The following is a 19,553-nucleotide window of genomic DNA, read 5'->3' as shown; positions in this document are numbered from 1 at the left end:
CATTTGCTTATATGAAACATGCTGTGACATCTTTCTAACAAGAGCCAAAAATACATTAAACTGCAGTTCAGGTTTGAGAGCCAATCAAAACAATATTAAGCAGTCATCCAAAAGATCCTTTGGCATTGTATATTTTTCCTAATTATGCCTGTGTGAATAAAATATCTATATTTTAACTTGATATATTTTCAAGAGTTTGCCGTGTATGCACCAAATAGTTGTATGTAGAAATACAGAAATGCATTAAAAAACATTATTTAGAGTAATTGTCTAGCATTACTCACCATCGTACAAACCCTTACTCATGCTGGTACTCTTTACTCAAATAGGACCACATTTTGTCATACTTATAATGAATATCACCTTACTTAGTGACTGGCCCCATTCACACCCATTGGGCCACTTGCAGAAAAAAGGTGCTACTTGGTGTGGCAGAATTTAGGACAGTGGAATCTAGCCCACAAGCGGCCCCATTGACTACTCACAGGAGTGAAGACTGCTCATATGAATTTTTGCAATCTATTTGAAAATTCTCACATATTACAAGTTTTCCCTTAAAGATTCCAGCAATATATCTTTGTACACAGATATACAGCTAGCAATTTCAAGTAGGCGAGTAATGTTAGTCAAGTTACTCACATATATAATCCTTTTGGAAGTTCAGACCCTAAAGCTCCAAATCTTCACTGTAAAAGTGTATCCTAGTAGGCAGATGGCAAATACTTTGATCTAAGTTTCAAAGAGTTTCAAAGTTTTGACCACTTTTACTAACATTCAGATTTCACTAAAGTCAGTAGGAATCTTTTCATTGACCTGAATAGGAACTTTAAAGGAGAATGCAAGACCATCTTTATTTCCTGTTTACACAGATCATTACACCCTTGCTATATGCCCCCTCTTGGCCACTTTGAATAATGGCTCTAAACATTCACAATTAACACCACAAAGCTAAGCTAGGCTCCTTGAGAAGTACTTTACTACACAAATAGTCTCACTGAAATCAATGGTCTTTCCAACAAGTCTTGGCAAGTTAATTGAGTAAATGGATTTATGCATCACTTGCTGAATTTTGTCTGAAAATCCTTCCTTCTGAAGCACATAGTGGATACTTTAAAAGTATCATTTAAAACTTCCTCCATAATGGAATCTGCTAAGAGAGAGAAGTTTTTAAAGTGTTCTGAGGAGTTTAATGTAGGTAGGGTCTGATCCTTCAAACACATATGGACATGAATAACTGTACTGACTGGCCCAGTTCAACTGACTTGAATGTTTTTGAGTACCTCTTTTTCTTAAAAAACCACATGCAATATTATTTATAGTTTTAATCACAAAAAGGATTAAAATGCCTAAAAGTCATCAGCAGGAGCTTATTACAAATCAGAACTAAAAGTAAGAACTGAAGCGATAGAAATGTGTTCCTATTTTTTTTCTTTTGAAGCCATGTTTTCTTTCAGTGGCACCTTACTATTCAATTTCAGTGAGAGTGTTTGTTTACTAAGATACTACTCAACAACTAAGCATGGGCGGAACCTCTGCAATCAAGAAAATTCTTCCATTTTTAGTACCAAAATATCCACCCCACATTATTTTTGCCACTAAGAATTGTAATCCAGTTTGTCATATTTTTAAAAACCATCCCCCAATTGATATGCTGTCCTTACTCAAAGTTCATACATTATATTTTGTAGAATATATACACAAATTGTTTTAAACAAACAAAATTAATTCTCCACCACATACTTAAAAATTATATTAAATGACACTGTATCTCCAGATATAGGGCCTGAGCCAAAGCCCAATGAAGTCAATGGAGATACATCCACTGACTTTACTGGGTTATGGATCTATTTATCCAGGTAAATATATGGCCCTCAAGACTACAGTATCTGAGTGCCTAAGTGATCAAGCCCATGGAACTTTTGATTGAACAAACCAGGGAAGGACAGCAAAAGGAGAGAACAACTAAACAAAAAATAAAAAGAATCAGCAATAAACAATCAAACAACTCATGGTCTGTAATAAAAATAAAATATTAGGACTACAAAATTTACACAAAATCCTAAGTAGCAGCAGCAGCCGGCCTGATTCATACCAAGTACAGATGCCTAAAATTTCATGCTGCCCAATCTGAACACTGATTAACTTTGGGAAAGTTCATATCTGTACAATGTAGCTTGGCACCATGTCTAGCCATTCAAGATGCTGTTGTAGAATGAAGACCTGCAAACTTGAAACCCAAGCGGTATTTACTCTGACCCTGTAGGTACTTTAATACTACAGTGATGGAAGCCACATAAATAGATGACTACATAGATAACATAGTCCTCAAACTCCAATTATTGTCTAGAAATTACTCCATGTACTGGGCTGGGCTGAAACGCTGGCTTCAAGTTTGGTATATTCTCTTTTAGTTCAATATGTGAACAGAATATAATTGAATAGAAACACACTTATGTTAACACTTGGTCTTATTACTTTTTTGTTTCAGTAACCTGAAAATAATCAGCTTCACATCAGCACCTTCTCTTTTCCACATGTCTAATTTAATTTCTAGTAATGTTTAAAAAATAGGACTTAGTTTTAAATAATTAAATAAAGTGAGATGTTCACACATTTAACTTTTCTATGAGGTGGAAAATAGGCAATAAGAATAACTGCTATGGTATGACTGAAAATAAGAAGAGAAAATGATGCACAGTAACAGGAAATAGGTTTTTATGTCAGTTTTGCTTTTGTACAAAATGCAGAGATGCAACTCATTCCAGAGTGTCTTAGTGTGAAAGACTTCATAAAAAGGTCAAACAGAGAGAAAGAAGCAACAAAGGCAACAGCAGAATAGATCTGTCAACAGCAAGTAAGAGTTTTTATCTGAATGTAAACAGTACATGAAAAATACATTTAAAGATGTGATAAAACTGGAAAAATGCACTAGTGGAAAGATTGTTTTTAACTATCAGTATCCCACTATGCTTAACCACCAGGAACATGATATATTTAAAATCCAAATTTCTGAAATTAGAGCAAATCTTCCTGTTCCGCTTCCTCTGTATACAGGGAATTTCCTAAATACCATAATTCTGCTGCATGGAGAGAGGGGGCTAGGTAAAGGAACTCTGCATGCCACATAAGTAGAAGCATTATACAGGTTGAATTCTCAGGTTTTGAAGGGAAATCACTCTGAACGCTCCTTCTTGAGACCAAAGTGGATACCAGCAATTATTAAACTACACGATGTAGGTATACATGGAGGATAAGCAGCACAGAATTAAGGAGTAGGTGACGAACTTAGGAATTTAGGATACCACATTGGATAGCCAACTCTGTAAATAGTCACTGTCCGTGAGATAAAGCTCTTGTAATAACTCACTTCCCCCCAGATGAAAAAAAAAAGTGTGCCAGGAAGAACCCAAATGGGTCTGCATATCATACAGAAATAAACATTGTTCATTCAAAACACAACATATCTGCAAGATTTCACAAAGATAACAGTAGAGAACCAGATCTTAATTAATAAATGACCATCTGAATATTCATGTATGTGCAAATATATTATATTTTCATCATATGGATTACTGACATGGTAGATTACATAGTGAGGCTACAGCAGAAGTCTAAGTCTCTAGTAAATACATCTCAGCAATATTCCAGTCTCATTGCAAATGGCATTGTAGAGAGTTGCCAGGTGTCTGGTTTTCAACCAGAACGCCCAGTAGATCCACAGGGGTCATTTAGGAATTGAGAAGTGCAAACAATGAGCAGAAGAGGTGCTGTTTTGGCCACAGATCAATCACAGCATTATTAACTGCTTTTCAAGCTTGAAATACAAGCCATGCAACAGTCAGAGCCACTGAGACCTCATCCAGTTCTACAAAAGCCTTATGAGAAGGTAGACACTGACTTATTTACCTGGCAATCAAAGGATTATTTAATAGTCACAGATTATTATTCTCTGTATCCAGAAATTTGCAAACTGCACAATACTAATAGTAAGTCAGTGATAGCTGGCATGAAGGGAATCTTCTCCAGGCATGGAATTCCAGATGAAGTCTTTAGCAAAAATGGGTTGCAATTGTCCAGTGCAGATTTTAGGCAATTTGCAATAGATTGGGATTTTCATCACAAAACATCAAGTCCAAATTACCCCCAATCAAATGCACTTGTGGAAAGGGCTATACAGACAGTAAAGAACCTTATGAGAAAGACTTTTGACAGTGATTTGTATAAAGGGTTACTTTACCAAAGTATACTCCAGAAGAATGGCTTTTTTCCACCTCAGCTGTTCGTGGGAAGAAGGATCAGATCTAATTTACCAATTACTTGATTCTCATAACAGTGAAACCATATGGAAGATGAAAGAAAATCAGAAGTGGATGCAGAAATATTATTTTGACAAATGGGCCGTGATCTCTCAGGTGATAGAGTGTGCCTGAGGAATCACACCTCTAAAGGGGTACCATTAAAGAACAGGTCTTATGTAGTCCAGACAGACCAGAGGGACACATTTCGACGTAATCAAAGGGATCTATAAGTAATCCCAGAAAGCTCCAACACACTGACAGTAGATGTGGATTCTGGCATTTCCTATCTGACCGATCCTTTATCATCAACACATAAAGGAGAAACTGTCAAGGAACAAGATGATAATTCAGTCTCTAATTAAAGGCTGATACAGAGAAGATCAGAGCAGGAGATTAAACATCCTGAAAGACTCAGAGATTTGCTAATCTATCTGGAGAAGGTGTATTTGAGGAAAGTGAGTGGTAAAGACTCACTTGAGAATGATGTGCTGGTAACCTCTCCTCCCTAGGTAGTTTATACATTGGGTTTACGGAAATGTAGTATATGAGTTGAGAATTTATTCCATGTTTTATTAGATAGTTGTTAGCTGCACACACACACACACACACGTTTTTCTTTAAGAGGGAAGATGTAGAGATATATTTTGTAGAAGATTATAATTTAAAGACGTTCCCTCATAAGAAAAAGTATTATGAACACAGGAATTTGGAGAGGTGCCCTGGAGGTGTGGGGTGGAAATACCACATGGCTGCGAGCAGCAGTTCACAGAGCTGTTCTCCAGTTCGTTTTATTAAAGTTTTTTCCTTTCTCATTCACTGATTTATTTAATGAACCTCAAGATCATTACAGGCACAGCAAGCCAGAAACTTCCAACCAAAATTATTTTGAGACTCTATTGCTCTCGGTATACATTTTGAGCACCAGTCTATATAGATAAAAACCTAAACCCAAACAAACAATTTCACAATGACTCCTTCTAGATCAGTGGTTCTCAAAACCGGTCCGCCACTTGTTCAGGAAAAGCCCCTGGCGGGCTGGGCCAGTTTGTTTACCTGCCGCGTCTGCACGTTCGGCCAATTGCGGCTCCCACTGGCCATGGTTCGCCGCTCCAGGCCAATGGGGGCTGCGGGAAGGGCAGCCAGCACATCCCTCGGCCCGCACCACTTCCCACAGCCCCCATTGGCCTGGAGCCACAATCGGCCGAACCTGCGGATGTGGCAGGTAAACAAACCTGCCCGGCCCACCAGGGGCTTTCCCTGAACAAGCGGCGGACTGGCTTTGAGAACCACTGTTCTAGATGATAAAGCCACTCTGCCTACTGAAAAGCTAAATGAGGCACTACACACAATAGCAAACTAACCATACACACAGGAATAATCTAAGTATTACAATTACACACAGAGATCCACACAAGCAGAAAGATTCTGCAGTCAGCTGAGTTGTTTCAATAGGTTAGAAAGAAAAAAACCAAAGTTTTCCCAGATCTGCTATAAAATATATATCTTACATACTGGTGAAAGGCCCCAACAATTCATCCTGATTCCTCTTATTAAAATGATAATTAATAATTATTTTCTACTGAGTATGAAGTAAAGTGCTGTATCAGCTCTAGTAGGATTTCACTTGAGTCAGAATGTGTCAGCTCTCCCTATATATTTCTGGATAAGAAAAAGCAAGGGATCTCTTTTCCATGAATAACAGACTTCATACCTCCAAACAGTCCTGGGTTTCGCAGGACTGTCCCATTTTGAGCCCTAAAATCTCCTATCTAGTTGAAGCAGGAAATTTCCTGCATTCAGGTCTGCCCAGAAGTTTGGCCTTATCCACCCTTCCATCTCCATTTAGGGAAGGACAATGGGGCAAAACCTGAGTGTCACTGCTTCTGCTTTAACCAGTTGAAACACTGGGAGGTTTGAAATTTAGATCCAAAAATGCAGAATATGTACACAGGAAAAATGACTTAATTATTCACAACAAAGTCATCCAAGCAAAACTTATTATTTAAGAGAGTGAAACTCCTTGTAAATCTTATTAACTGGGGATTTAACTGGAGTGTTTGGGGAATGGATCACTGTGGAGTAGATTTACATTTTAGTATACTTATAGTGTCTCACGAATAACTGGAAGGTCGTCAAGACCTCACATTCTACAGTAAGTATATATTGTGCACGGTGCTAAAGCCGTGAGAAATTCTATAATGGGAAGACGATTAACCACTTTATTAAAATATCCAGATTTGGGGTTTGATGTAAACCTGACCTCCTTTCTTCCCCACTACCCTTGTAGTAGAAAAAAAATCTGATTAAAATTTTAAATTACTCAATACAAAGCCATATGAGGACGCAAACCCATATAGAAAATCAGAGGCTTAAGTTGCAAAGTTCAAGTATCCCAAAGTTTGGGGATGTTTACAGCTAAAGATTTGGATCTGACTAGTTCGGACAAAGTGGATCAGATGCAAAATTCAAATCCAGTCCACAACTTCCTCAAAGCTCATAGGTACTGTAAGTCAAAGTTTTGATTCCTGTCCTGACTGAAGAAAAATCTGTGGCTTTGGTGGTTAAACCTACTAATGGACCTTGGAGAAATCAGTATAAGAGGCTGCTCTTTATGGGGTCTGCCAGATCTTATATTTTGTAGCAAAAATCTTGCAATATATTTGCAATAGGAATCTGCACTCTGTAACCAAGTCAAAGGTGAGCCCCACTCAACTTTACTGATTACCTATGGCAGGCCCTTGACAACACATAGTGTTGGGATCCCAACTAGGGCAGTCAGGGCCAAAGGTCAGACCAGGCACAAATGTGAGGCTGGGAGTTAGGTTCCAGGCCAGGGTCGATACCAAGGATCCAAGTCAGGTTTCAGGGTGCAGTCCAAATCAAGCCAAGGTCAAGCCAGGAATTCAAAAGCAGGAACAGTAGTGACAGGTACAGGAAATCCACGCTGTTGCCTGAACACTTCCTGGAACACTCCTTGGGTTTATACTGGGTAGTCAGACCCTTGAGGTAGAACTTCCCCTAGTCTGTGCCCATAGCAGGTCATGGAGTGCAAGCTGGTGGCAGTCTGGTGATGTCTTTTGCCTGGTAGCTCTGCAGCACTGGGTTCTAGACCTGGGGAGCCTTACACATAAAATGATGAGGCCTTGATTGAGACCTCTAGAGACTAATATAATAGAGATTACAAAATAAATAGCTCCCTTTGATTTCAACAGAAATTACCGTGAGTAAAAAGTGCTGCAAAGGCCTGGCATTTTGTGGACTTCGGAGGACTGGTACCTTTCAGACAAGTTTGGGAAAACAGTATTAATTAGAATTTCACTCTAGAGCAAAACATTAAAAAGGATTCCCAATCATATGAGAAATTACATTTTGATTAGGAGACTGGATGATATAGAAGATAAATGCCAGGGCTCCACCTCTTTAGATAGCTGGATTAAATCTCAGTTGAGTCACAAGTATGCTGGCCTCATAGCAATCTTAAAATCCACTACACAGAATACAATAAATATGCTCTGCTCAAATGTGGTCCAGGACCGGAACTACAATATGCTGTAGGTCAGCACCAAAGAGCATTACCAGAAGCTTGTAAAGTAATTGCTGGGACTCAATAGTGCTGTTCAACCCTTTCTGTAATGCACAAAAAGTCCCAAATTTTCAAAATGAGTAGTGATTTTGGATGCCCAGACTTGACAATCGTAACCAGGCTTATTAGAAAGACAAGATGGGTGAGATAATATCTTTTATTGGACCGTGGGAGAGATAAGCTCTAGAGTTTACACAGAGCTCTTCTTCAGGTCTGGGAAAAAGACCAACAGAAGTTGGTCCAATAAAAGATATTACCTCACCCACCTTGTTGGGACCAACACAGTTACAACAGCGCCTGAAAAAGGACTGCTTTTCAGAGGTGGGAATTTAAAGTCTGTCAAGTTGTACAACTAAAAACTGATGCATGAAAAATTACCAGTCACTTTTTCCATGGAAATTTAGGCCAAAATCTTTAACACCGTTCAGTTATGATCAAAATAAAACAAAAACTCCTGAAAAAATATTTAAAAAAAAAAAAACAGAAATGCCAGAGAATACTAGCTTAACTTAATCTACATTGTGTTCTTGCTTAGAGGACCAGTATCCAAATTAGACACCCTGAAATTAATATAATGACATATAAGTATAATCACAAGATCTTGTAATAGGAATAAAGCAATAACTTCGTACAGGTATCAAATCTATAATAAGTATGATGAGATCATTACAAATACTAACTTTTTGTATGTGTGTGTGTTCCTACCCACCTAAAGAATCTGTTAATTTTTTACCCTCTATTTATACTTGCTAGATATATGGAATGTCCTTTAGACTCTACTTCTCTTTAACATTTCTCCTTCCACTCTTAACCTATTTCTTCCATAATATAAGGAAAAACACTCGGACTCAATTGTAAACTCTGAAGTCCTGAACCAAAGCTCATTGAAATCAATGGGGCCAACAGAAGTTGGGCAATAACAAGGAGAAGGGCAGATCAAAATTTCTCCCTCTAAACTGATTTTCAAAATTCAATGCAATTTTTGTCTACAAAAAAATCTCAAAAAGTGTCTCATTTCTGCAGAAATATTCTATTTATTAAAAAAAAATGAATACCTAAAAACTGGCAGGGGGAAATGGTAGTTGTCTGAACACCAAAATATTTTGATTATGAAATGCCTCTGTAGGTGAATTGTTGTTTGGATGCATCATGCTCCTGTTTTCCTCCATTGAACAGCCTCCACAGCCAGATTTCATTTTCCATGATGCATCGCCTCCCACCACAAAGAGGGGAGACGGTGATGCAGCACGCAAAATGTTATCTTGCCCATTTTGGGCTGAAATATTTCTGATTTTGATTTTTCACTAAAACCTCAAATTTTCCATGGAAAACTGACAAAACTTGTTTAGTTTTTGTTGAAATTTTCCTTGGGTGGGGAGAGGGGAGAACAGACATTTTCTAATAACTCTACCTGGGAGCCTTTCAGTTGATTCCAATGAGCTTTTGATTGTGCCCCAAATATGCTAAGTGATAATTCCCATCAAATAGACTGAAAATGCCAGTCACTGCAGAATATTTATCAGCATTTTAGAGAAGAATACATGCCCCAACATTGTAACTCATTTCATATAAACAAAAATATTGCACTGCATTAAAAAGATTAATCTCAAGGCTACCTACAAAAAGTAACATGCATTTTTCTTAACTGTTCAGAGTTTTGTAGAGGCTCAGACAGTTTAAGTTAAATCAGAAAGTTGACTATATGGCTTTGCCACTAACTTTGATGAAATTGTATTGGTGGAAATGTATACTGATTTCTACAATAAAAGATCAATTTGTTTAACTCAGTCACCTTATAGATAGAAGTGGAGTTCCAAAGCAGAAAATCAGCCTGAAAATGTACTCTATAAGAACTGAAAAAAATATTTACAGTTTTCTGACTAGCTGGAATTGTTTAGTAATTCTGTCCATCTGCTAGGACACAACTCTCCCAAAATCATTGCACTGGTTGAGGATCTAAATTAGAAGACAAGTTTATTATGCTCAGTTTAATATTTCCTTACATAACAACTGAACCATTTACAATAGTAAGTCAGTCTGATAAAAACCCAAGACGTTAACCTAGGAGAGCTCTAAAAACAGAAGACCACCATATGGTGTATTGAGCCCTGTCCTCAGAAGCCTAGGCTACCTCACTGTCTCAGCATCTGGCTTAACCCCCAGAATGCAATTAGTCACTAGTATATTTTTATTGTTCCACCCAAAAACATGCCCTGGGACCCTAAAAAATGGATACACACTACCTTATTTCCTTTTGTTGATGATGGTAACAAAATATAACAATTTCATTCTACTCCAACCACCCTTTGTGTAAAGAAATTCTGCCTGAACGCCTAGATGTTGCTAATCCTTTCTTCCGCATCCATGACCTCTTGTTTTCAAATACTGTTAAAACAGCATCTCAAACAGCTTACTGGCATGAATCTAATCCTCTCTTTTCCACGTCACTTTAATGACATAAGAATTCCCTGTCCCCAATTATATTGGCCAAATCAATCTTCTTCATAATTAACATTCTCCCAAAATCCTGAATCATTTTGGTTTTGGTCCACAGAACCTTTTCAATCTCCACAAAATCCTTCCAAAAATAGTGGTCACAGTTACACAGGCAATTTCAAATAAGTTTCTTATTCTTTACACAATATAGTGTCAGAATATCTCCTCTGTATTCATGTGTGGGCCTCTCTCTTTACATCCTAAGATTCCCCTCATATTTTTATTGTTATTATTCATCATGCAGATGGTTATAATGTATTGAAATACTGCTCTTGATTACAAGCGCACAACCTTACTGAGTGTTATAGGGTGGAATACTGGTTGCCAAGTGCTTTTCTGGATTTATATTGTACACACCATTAAAATTATTTTTTAGGGGGGAGGGATAGCTCAGTGATTTGAGTACTGGCCTGCTAAACCCAAAGTTGTGAGTTCAATCCTTGAGGGGGCCACTTAGGGATCTGGGGCAAAAATTGGTCCTACTAATGAAGGCAGGGGGCTGGACTCAATGACCTTTCAAGGTCCCTTCCAGCTCTAGGAGATTGGTATATCTCCAATTATTTCTTTTCTTTATTAATTTACTGTAGTATTTTGATGAGCACTAGCCTCTTGGTTGGCACAGTGTAATATGAAATGTTAACTGTGTGTGCTAACTGGGACTTATTAACTACTTTGACAACACAGACTGTCTTGTGGGAAATGAGATATGACCCCAGTGAATGTACATACATGTTACAGTAGAACTTCTTGTCAGAGTTTTACTAGATATACAAAGCCATCTTATCAGTCCCAGTAATTTGACTATAAAAGATGGATACCAGTCCTTTACAAGTTGGATAGAAAAGAGCATGTATGCTTACAATGCATAAAGAGGTGACTATGTGAGTCCATGAGAGCTAGCAATTGTCAAGAAGTCTGGCTGTAGGTTTCAGACACATCAAAGTCTCACCACAGATATCATGCCCCAATCATGTCCTTTGTATTTCTTCCCAGGAAGAGTGCAGGCTGTTCATTTTGCTTATGGGGAGGTTACAACATCAATAAGACACTCCATGATGCGTCTATGGCAAGACCAGCAGTAACCAAATCTTCTCTCAGTCCTGTGATACTTAAAAAAGATTTTGTGCTATTTATTTTTCTGGTCATATTAGAAAGATAACCTGGGACTGTGCATGTGTATATTACTAACGCAGTTGGATGTTTAAAGGTGCTCAGAACCTTTGAAAAATAAAACCTCTTAAAAGTATCTCAATTCAGACACCCAAAAATTGGGGCATCCAAAAATCACAAGTCATTTTTTAAAAAAATAGGTCATGGCATCTTACAGAGTCTCCTCTGTTTTGATCATCAAAGTGCATGAAGCCTAGACCAGTTTTTAAAATGCCTAAAATCAGCATTTTTGTTTCTTTCTCAAGACAATATGAACTAAAATTATGCATTCACTTGAGGTGAAAGACAAGAAAGGTCCTGTAACAAAAGAAAAGCTGTAGGGAAAAAATACCTTAAAATGTTAATATAAATATAAAAAGTTCATTGGGTGCTGTCAAGCTTAGATACAACAAGCTAAGCTAAGACTGTAGAAAATTTCTTTAATAATGGCAGCATGATGCAAATTCCTGATGAAATAAAACAGAAGAAAATCACCTGGTTTAAGGCCAAATCAGTAATTCTTCAGATTATCTACCTTTAGGTTTCAGACCTCATCTTGTCCCTCACTAATGCTCTAGTCTATAGTCTGTCTGATGTTCTAATAGCAGGGAAAAAACTAGACTGCAAGATCAGCATTTAAAGCCTTATGCCAATCAAGTGTTCTTCATCCTGAAAGGTGCTAAGAAATAGACAAAATCTACAGGTGAAGAATTCAGTGTATATGAATTCCTTCTGGATATGGAGAATTGCCAGCTAGACAGGAGCGGTTTATATATGAAATGTATTGCTGCAGCAGTCATCTCTTCGGAGTTCATACTAACAACAAACCTTACTACACTAATAAAAGCCATCTGGCCTTGTGTAGCTTTACATCTCCACCCTGCTGTCTATATCTACAATGTTTAGTCACTCCTGCAGTTTTGGGTTCTGGAAGGCAAAATGGAAACTTTTAGAAGCAGAGGAAACAGAAGCAAAAGAATTAAGAGGCTAACACTAGCAAAAGATCAAATACCTACTTCGAGAGGCACTGTCAGTCTTTCTTTTTTAGAGTCTAGATTTAGTCCCAGATTTCCTCCTTATCGGTAAAATCCAAAGGAGGTGCCACGGAGAAGGAATTTTTTTGCAAGAGGAGGGCAGAAGTCCTTGTGGAGAAGGCACTGAACTAGAAATCAGAATATCTGGGTTCAATTCCAAATTGTGTCACAAGCCACAATCGGTCTCTGCTTCAGTTTACCTTCTGTTAAATGAGGATAATGTTTCCCTACTTGCAAAGAGGTTTCTGAGGGTGGTCAAAGGTTGGTGACTGCATGGTACCAGATACTACAGGAGGCCATAAAAGTACTGAGATAGCAATCATTCTTATTTTTTTCCATTGAGGCTTGCTGTGTCCTCTCCCAGCACAGGGTTCCCCAAACCTACACTGATCTTAGTGGATTTTGGTGACTCCACACTGTCTCTTCCAGTGAGTTGCCCATAGGGCACTGCTTACAAGTACCCATAGGCAGTAGCCCTTAGAATCACCATTAAAAGAGAGGATTCTGCTCAGAAGTTTATCCACACTTAGGCTGCATTAATTTCTGAGTGGATTCCCAGTAGTGCTAGGAAGGAGATATACACAACCTATGGGTCCCTCGCTCCAGCCCACCACCACCACCATCCCAGCTACCCAAACCTTGCAAAAGACCCTTGGCAAAGTCTGTGGGGAAGGGAAGCTGTTCCTCCTTCACACCAAAGGGTGAAATCCAATCAAGTCTTCAATTGCTTTTTTTTATTGTTTGTCCTGAAATATTTTTCAAATCTTTTACATTGACTGTTTTCTTGGTTTTTATTTTAAATTATGCCCTTTTTAAATTTTAATTTAGTTTCCCCTACCTACATTCATCCCCCCCTTGTGAATCCTGGAGTGAACATCAACACACAATAATGTGAAGGCCAAGAATTAATTAATAAAGGTTTGAAGGGATCTTAATGTATGTTAGCTAATTTAGCAGGAGTTAGGCTGTGATATGCTGTAAGATAATGATACAGACAATAATGATACAGGCAGAATCGCCCTAATGGAGGTTGGGGGTAGTCCAGACACTTTTTTTTTCCAATTGATTTATCTCGTTAGACTGACCTCACACTTGGTAAAGCAACCCCCATCCTTTCATATATTTATACCTGCTCCTGTATTTTCCACTCCATGCGTCTGATGAAGTGGGTTCTAGCCCACGAAAGCTTATGCCCAAATAAATTTGTTAGTCTATAAGGTGCCACATGGACTCCTCGTTTTTTATGGGAAACAGTATCTTGTCAGAATTTTCGAGATTTCAATTTTTTTTCATGTTCTGAACTGGGACAAAAAGACTAAATCCTGGAAATTCTCACTATCCACCAAGCTGAAAAAAATATTTGCTTTGAGTCAATCAATACATTTCATCTTGATAATTTCTACATGTTTCTTTTTCATTTTGACTTTTTAAACTTGTTTTAGTATACAGTGAGCTAAATTTGAAAACAGAAAGTGGTTCTGAAAAAATGAACCTTTTCATTTTGAAAGTGACGAAGCAGGACAGACAATTTCAAAACTTTTTTCTCCAACATTTTTTCCATTGGGAAATTCTTTGAAACTGATCCCGTCCCAAGACAGTTTTAGTTTTGATTAATCAGCATTTTTGCAGAAAATACATTTAATCAAAAAATTCATATCCAGTTCTAGTGCCCAACTCCCACTGAAAGTCAAAATAACATTTGTGCCTTTAGTCTCCCCCTAGAGCAGTAAAGTCTTGCAGTAACCTAAACCAAAACCTGAGTAAGTGAAGATTTAGGCCACAACCTAGAAAACTGAATCCATGGAAACAGGGTTTTCTGAGCCCCAATGATGGGGTTTTACCTGGGCTCAGTGGTCTGTCCATGAAAGATCCAAATGCAAAAGCAGAGTCATCAATAATAAATTTAATTTTAAGAAAGACACAGTAACAATTTTTACATGACTGAAAATTTTCAAAAGCACGGAAGTGACTTAGAAAACTCGCGCCCGGTCTACACTTAAAAGTTTTGCCAGTGTAGTAATGTTGGTTAGGCCAGATTTACAAAGGTATTTGAGCACTTAAAGATAGGTGTCTAGTGGTATTCTCAAGATGCCTAAGCAGCTTAGGCATCTAACTCCCATTGATTTCAATAGGACCTAGACACCTAACACTCTGAGGTGCTTTTGAAAATCCTACTCTCTATGTGCATCTTTAAACTCCCAAATAGCTTTGCAAATCTAACCCTTAGGAGTCTAAGTCTCAGTGAAAGGCAATGGGACAGACTTCTAAGGGCCAGATTCACAAAGGAATGTACATACCTAACTCCCGCTGTAGGGACCCAATATTTAAATGTCACTGGCATTCACAAAACCACCCACTGAGATGCCACCTAGCTCTAGAGGTGCCAAAGTTCCCATAGCACGTAAGATTCTGCCACTGGGCATGAGCACTGCTGCCTCAGGATTCTTAAACTAGGCACTGCTCCGTCTATCTTGCCTGCGTAACTCCACACAAAACTGGGGAGGCATCCCCTATATCATTGAGTTCACTCACCCAGGATATGGGAATACCCTGTTCAATTCCTCCCTCTGCCTGATGAGGAGAAAGCAGTTGAACATGGGTCTCCCACCTCTCATGTCAATGCCCTAACCACTGAGCTATGAGGTATTCTGGTGTGGGTTTCTCAGTCCCTCCTGTTGAAGCTGTTCCATGGTGTATAAATAATTAAGTGTGCATTGGGCCAGAGAAAGAGATAATTACTTTAGAGTCCAGTGGTTTGGGCACTCACCTGAGAGGAAGAGGGAGGAATTGAACCCACAGGGAAAAATTGCAGCCAGGCTCCCCCCTCCTTCTCCCTCCCTCCAGGAGAGAGGTGGGAGGAGCAGGTACATGGTGTACTCAGGGGAGGAGGCGGAGAAGAGGCAGGGCACAGGTGGGGACTTGGGGGAAGGGGGTGGAATGGTGGCTGGGCGAGGGCAGTGAAGGGGTGGGAAAAGGCAGGGCGTGGGCGAGCACCTACCCAGCAGAGGGGAAGTCGGTGCCGTAGGGGTGAGTGGTGGGTGAGCAGTGGGGTGGGGGACTGAGGAGGGATGCAGCAAGCCAGTGGCAGGCCAGGGGATGCGGTAGGGCACAGTGGGGGGGGGGCGAGAGGAGAGGGGGCGGGACCTGGGGCAGAGTGGGGGAGGAGCCTGGGAGGAGGAGGGGTGGATTGTGGGCGGGGATGATGGCACCCCAATGTGTCCCGATATTTTAGTGTGGTGATCTGGTCACCCTATCCATTAGCTGGAGTCTGAAGCTAGACAAATTCAGACTGGAAATAAGATATACATTTTTAACAATGGAAGTAATTAACCATTGGAACAACTTAACATAGGACATGGTGGATTCTCCATCACTGGCAATTTTTAAATCAAGATTGGATGTTTTGCCTAATAAATATGTTCCATGAATTATTTTAAGGAAGTTCTATGACCTGTGTTATACAGGAAGTCAGATAAGATGTTCACAATGATCCTTTCTGACCTTGGAATCTATGAATTAGTTCTTTCAATTGATATATTTTATAACAATGTGGACAAACATCAATTGCTCAGTTATGAAGGTATTTTAACACAAACTACACAGTCAAAGTTCATTACGAAATGTGGAATACTTGATATGGTGTAAAAATAATTTCATTTTGTGCTGATAATGAAGAAAGGTTTTTTGTTGTTTTTTTTATTAATTCTGCATATTATGTGATTGGTTATTTTTTGTATGGCTCAAATGCAAGATACAGTCTTTTGTAAAAGGAATTTTAAAATTCTCTTGATTATAAGTGGTTGCTATCAATTAATGGATACAACTTGTATGAACCATGGTGAATTCCTGTACATTGCATTTTCCTGTCCATTTTTGCATAATAAAGGCACTGTTATGAAACAAAGCATTCCTAGCATGCACCTTTTTATAATTAGAATTTAGAGAAAGGCTTTAAATGTCAGAAGTAAAAAATATTGCTGCTGAAAATAGATAAACCTCTTAGCTGTGAAGGATGGGAGGCAGTGATTTCCCTACACCCCCCCTGAATTTTCCCAACACCCCCCCCAGTTTTGTGAGCTAGTTACATACCCATTTAGTGACTGTTTGGAAATCTGAATATATTTGTGTATGATAAAATATGTGTATCTGAAAAAGTATAATAGGTTTGAAAAGTATGAACATAGACTAGCTTCCTTATACAGCTGTTTTTTATGATGTCAGTGCATTCATTTTGGTGATGTTGGCCAACCTAATAATTTCAAATGATGATTTGTAAGCAAAGTCTAAATGAGTTCTCCCTGACAGCTAGTGATGAGCTGGGGGCTAAGGCTTCAGGGCCAGATTATATTTACATTCACACCTAATCTACCTAGGTATCCAGCAAACAGAGCTGTGTTGTCCAAGTGATAGATTTTGGCTGGGGTTGGGTTACAAACCACTTGAATGTGGGGGGAAGGGGGGATGAAATGTTGTTCTTATTGTATGAGTAAAGGGCAGTAGAACTGAACTTAGTCTGTGATGATTTGAAGGCATCAAGAGAGAGGGTGGGGACCTGTCCCTCTCCACTGTTTAAAGGCAGAGCTGATTAGGCTCCATAGATAGTCTTTTGTTCTGTTAAGTGACCACTGCAGCTGAAATCACTGAAAATCAGGTCTAAGTGCTTAGTCCTGTTGTGGGGACAGTATTCCTGTGGGTACAGTGTTTTTGTATAAGAGACAGCCCAGACTGCACTAGCAGTGAGGTTCCTGCACTGAGGGCTCAGCTGAAATCACTGAGAGCTGGTGGAACCTCAAGAGACCAACTCACAGAGGTCACAGTGGTAGGTGACAGCAGAAGGTGACTGTGCAGGCCCATTGGCAACAGAGTGGTGGAGTGAACGGTGGCACAACGAACAGCCGTGGCCAGAGCAAACTGTGCCTTTTTGTCCCCCACCTGGAAGGTGTACTCACGTGAAAGCACCTCTGAACTCTGAGTCTCCACTGACCAAGGACAACACCGGTGAGTGGAGTGCGGTGGAGGGAAAAGTGTGGGGCATGTTAAATAAACATTTGTTTGTTGGACTATATTTTAGTCACTTTGCTCCAGAATGCTAGATTTGTGACTGGGAATGGAAACTTATATAAATGTTTCCCAGTAGGCCAAGATTTTTAAAATGCAGTATTTGCCAAGGTTGTTATCTCACATTGTTGCTATCTTGGGAGGTCATTATGTTGGGGAGTTTCTGTACTAAACATTTTTATTATAATTAATTTTTACATAAGAATGGTCAGACTGGGTCAGACCCATGGTCCATATAGCCCCGTACCCTGTCTTACAACAGTGGTCAAGGCCAGGTGCTTCAGAGGGAATGAATAGAACAGGGAATCATCAAGTGATCCATCCCCTGTTGCCCATTCCCAGCTTCTGGCAAACAGGCTAGGGACACTCAGAGCATGGCGTTGCATCCCTCTCATCCTGGCTAATAGCCACAGATGGACCTGTTCTCCAGGAATGTATCTAGTTCTTTTTAAAATCCTGTTATAGTTTTGGTCTTCACAGCATCCCCTGGCAAAGAGTTTCCTGGGTTGACTTTATATTGTGTGAAGAAATACTTCCTTTTGTTTTTTTAAAATCTGCTGCCTATTAATTTCATTGGGTGACTGCTAGTTCTTGTGTTATGTGAAGGATTAAATAAAATTTCCTTATTCACTTTCTTCGCACCAGTCAAGATTTTGTAGATCTCTATCATATCCCCATTAGTCATCTCTTTTCTAAGCTGAAAATTCCCAGTCACTTTAATCTCTCCTCCTGTTTCATACCCCTCATCATTTTAGTTGCCCATCTCTGTACCTTTTCCAATTCCAATATATATTTTTTAGGATGGGTGACCAGATGTGTACACACTATTCAAGGTGTGCATGTACCATGGATTTATATAGAGGCAATATGATATTTTCTGTCTTATCTATCCCTTTCTTAATGATTCCCAACATTGTTTGCTTTTGTGACTGTTGGTGCACATGGAGTGGATGTTTTCAGAGATCTATCCACAATGACTCCAAGATCTCTTCCTTGAGTGTTAACAGCTAATTCAGATGCCATCATTCTGTATGTATAGTTAAGATTGCTTTCCAATGTGCATTACTTTGCATTTATCAACATTGAATTTAATTTGCCATTTTGTTGCCCAGTCACCCAGTTCAAAGATCCCTTTGTAGCTCTTCGCAGTCTGCCTGGGACTTAACTAGCTTGAATAGTTTTGTATCATCTGCAAATTTTGCCACCTCACTGTTTACCCATTTTTCCAGATGAATATGTTGAATAGGACTGGTCCCACTACTGACCTCTCAAGGATACCACTATTTATCTCTCTCCATTCTGAAAACTGATAATTTATTCCTACCCTTTGTTTCCCATCTTTTAACCAGGTACTGATCCATGAGAGGATCTTCCCTCTTACCCCATGATGGCTTACTTTTCAAAAGTCAATTTAAATTAAATACATTTTTTTTAAATTATATATTTTTTTTAGAAATCTAGATCTGTTATGTGTTTTGGTGTAACTTGCATTTTCCTTATGTTAAATTTGCATTATCCTAACAAAACATTTACTTTATTCACTTTATTCACATCAGTCAAGATTTTATAGACCTTTAGTATATCCCCCCTTAGTCGTCTCTTTTCTAAGCTGAAAATTCCCATTTTAATTTCTTCACCTGTTTCATACCCCTAATCATTTTAGTTGCCCATCTCTGTACTTTTTGCATGTCCAGTATGTCTTTTTTGAGATGGGGTAACCAGATCTGCACACAGTATTCAAGGTGTACATGTGCCATGGATTTATATAAAGGCAATATGATATTTTCTGTCTTATTATCTATCCCTTTCTTAAAAAAGCAAAGGTTTCAGAGTAGCAGCCGTGTTAGTCTGTATTGCAAAAAGAACATGAGCTTTCGTGGGCTACGTCTGATGAAGTGGACTGTAGCCCACGAAAGCTTATGCTCAAATAAATTT

At 38.9% G+C, this 19,553-nt stretch overlaps 1 protein-coding gene across 3 annotated transcripts in view; it reads right to left on the bottom strand.

Annotated features, from left to right (window-relative positions):
* The window catches only part of PCLO (piccolo presynaptic cytomatrix protein), a 541,568-nt gene that overhangs the window by 486,248 nt on the left and 35,767 nt on the right, over positions 1-19,553 (bottom strand). The gene's annotated exons all lie outside the window — the stretch shown is intronic.

Source organism: Mauremys mutica, chromosome 1 (genome assembly GCF_020497125.1).
Source record: "Mauremys mutica isolate MM-2020 ecotype Southern chromosome 1, ASM2049712v1, whole genome shotgun sequence".
Classification (NCBI taxonomy): Eukaryota; Metazoa; Chordata; order Testudines; family Geoemydidae; genus Mauremys; species Mauremys mutica.
Note: the sequence above shows the minus strand (reverse complement) of the source record. Positions and strands in the feature narration are given on the sequence as shown.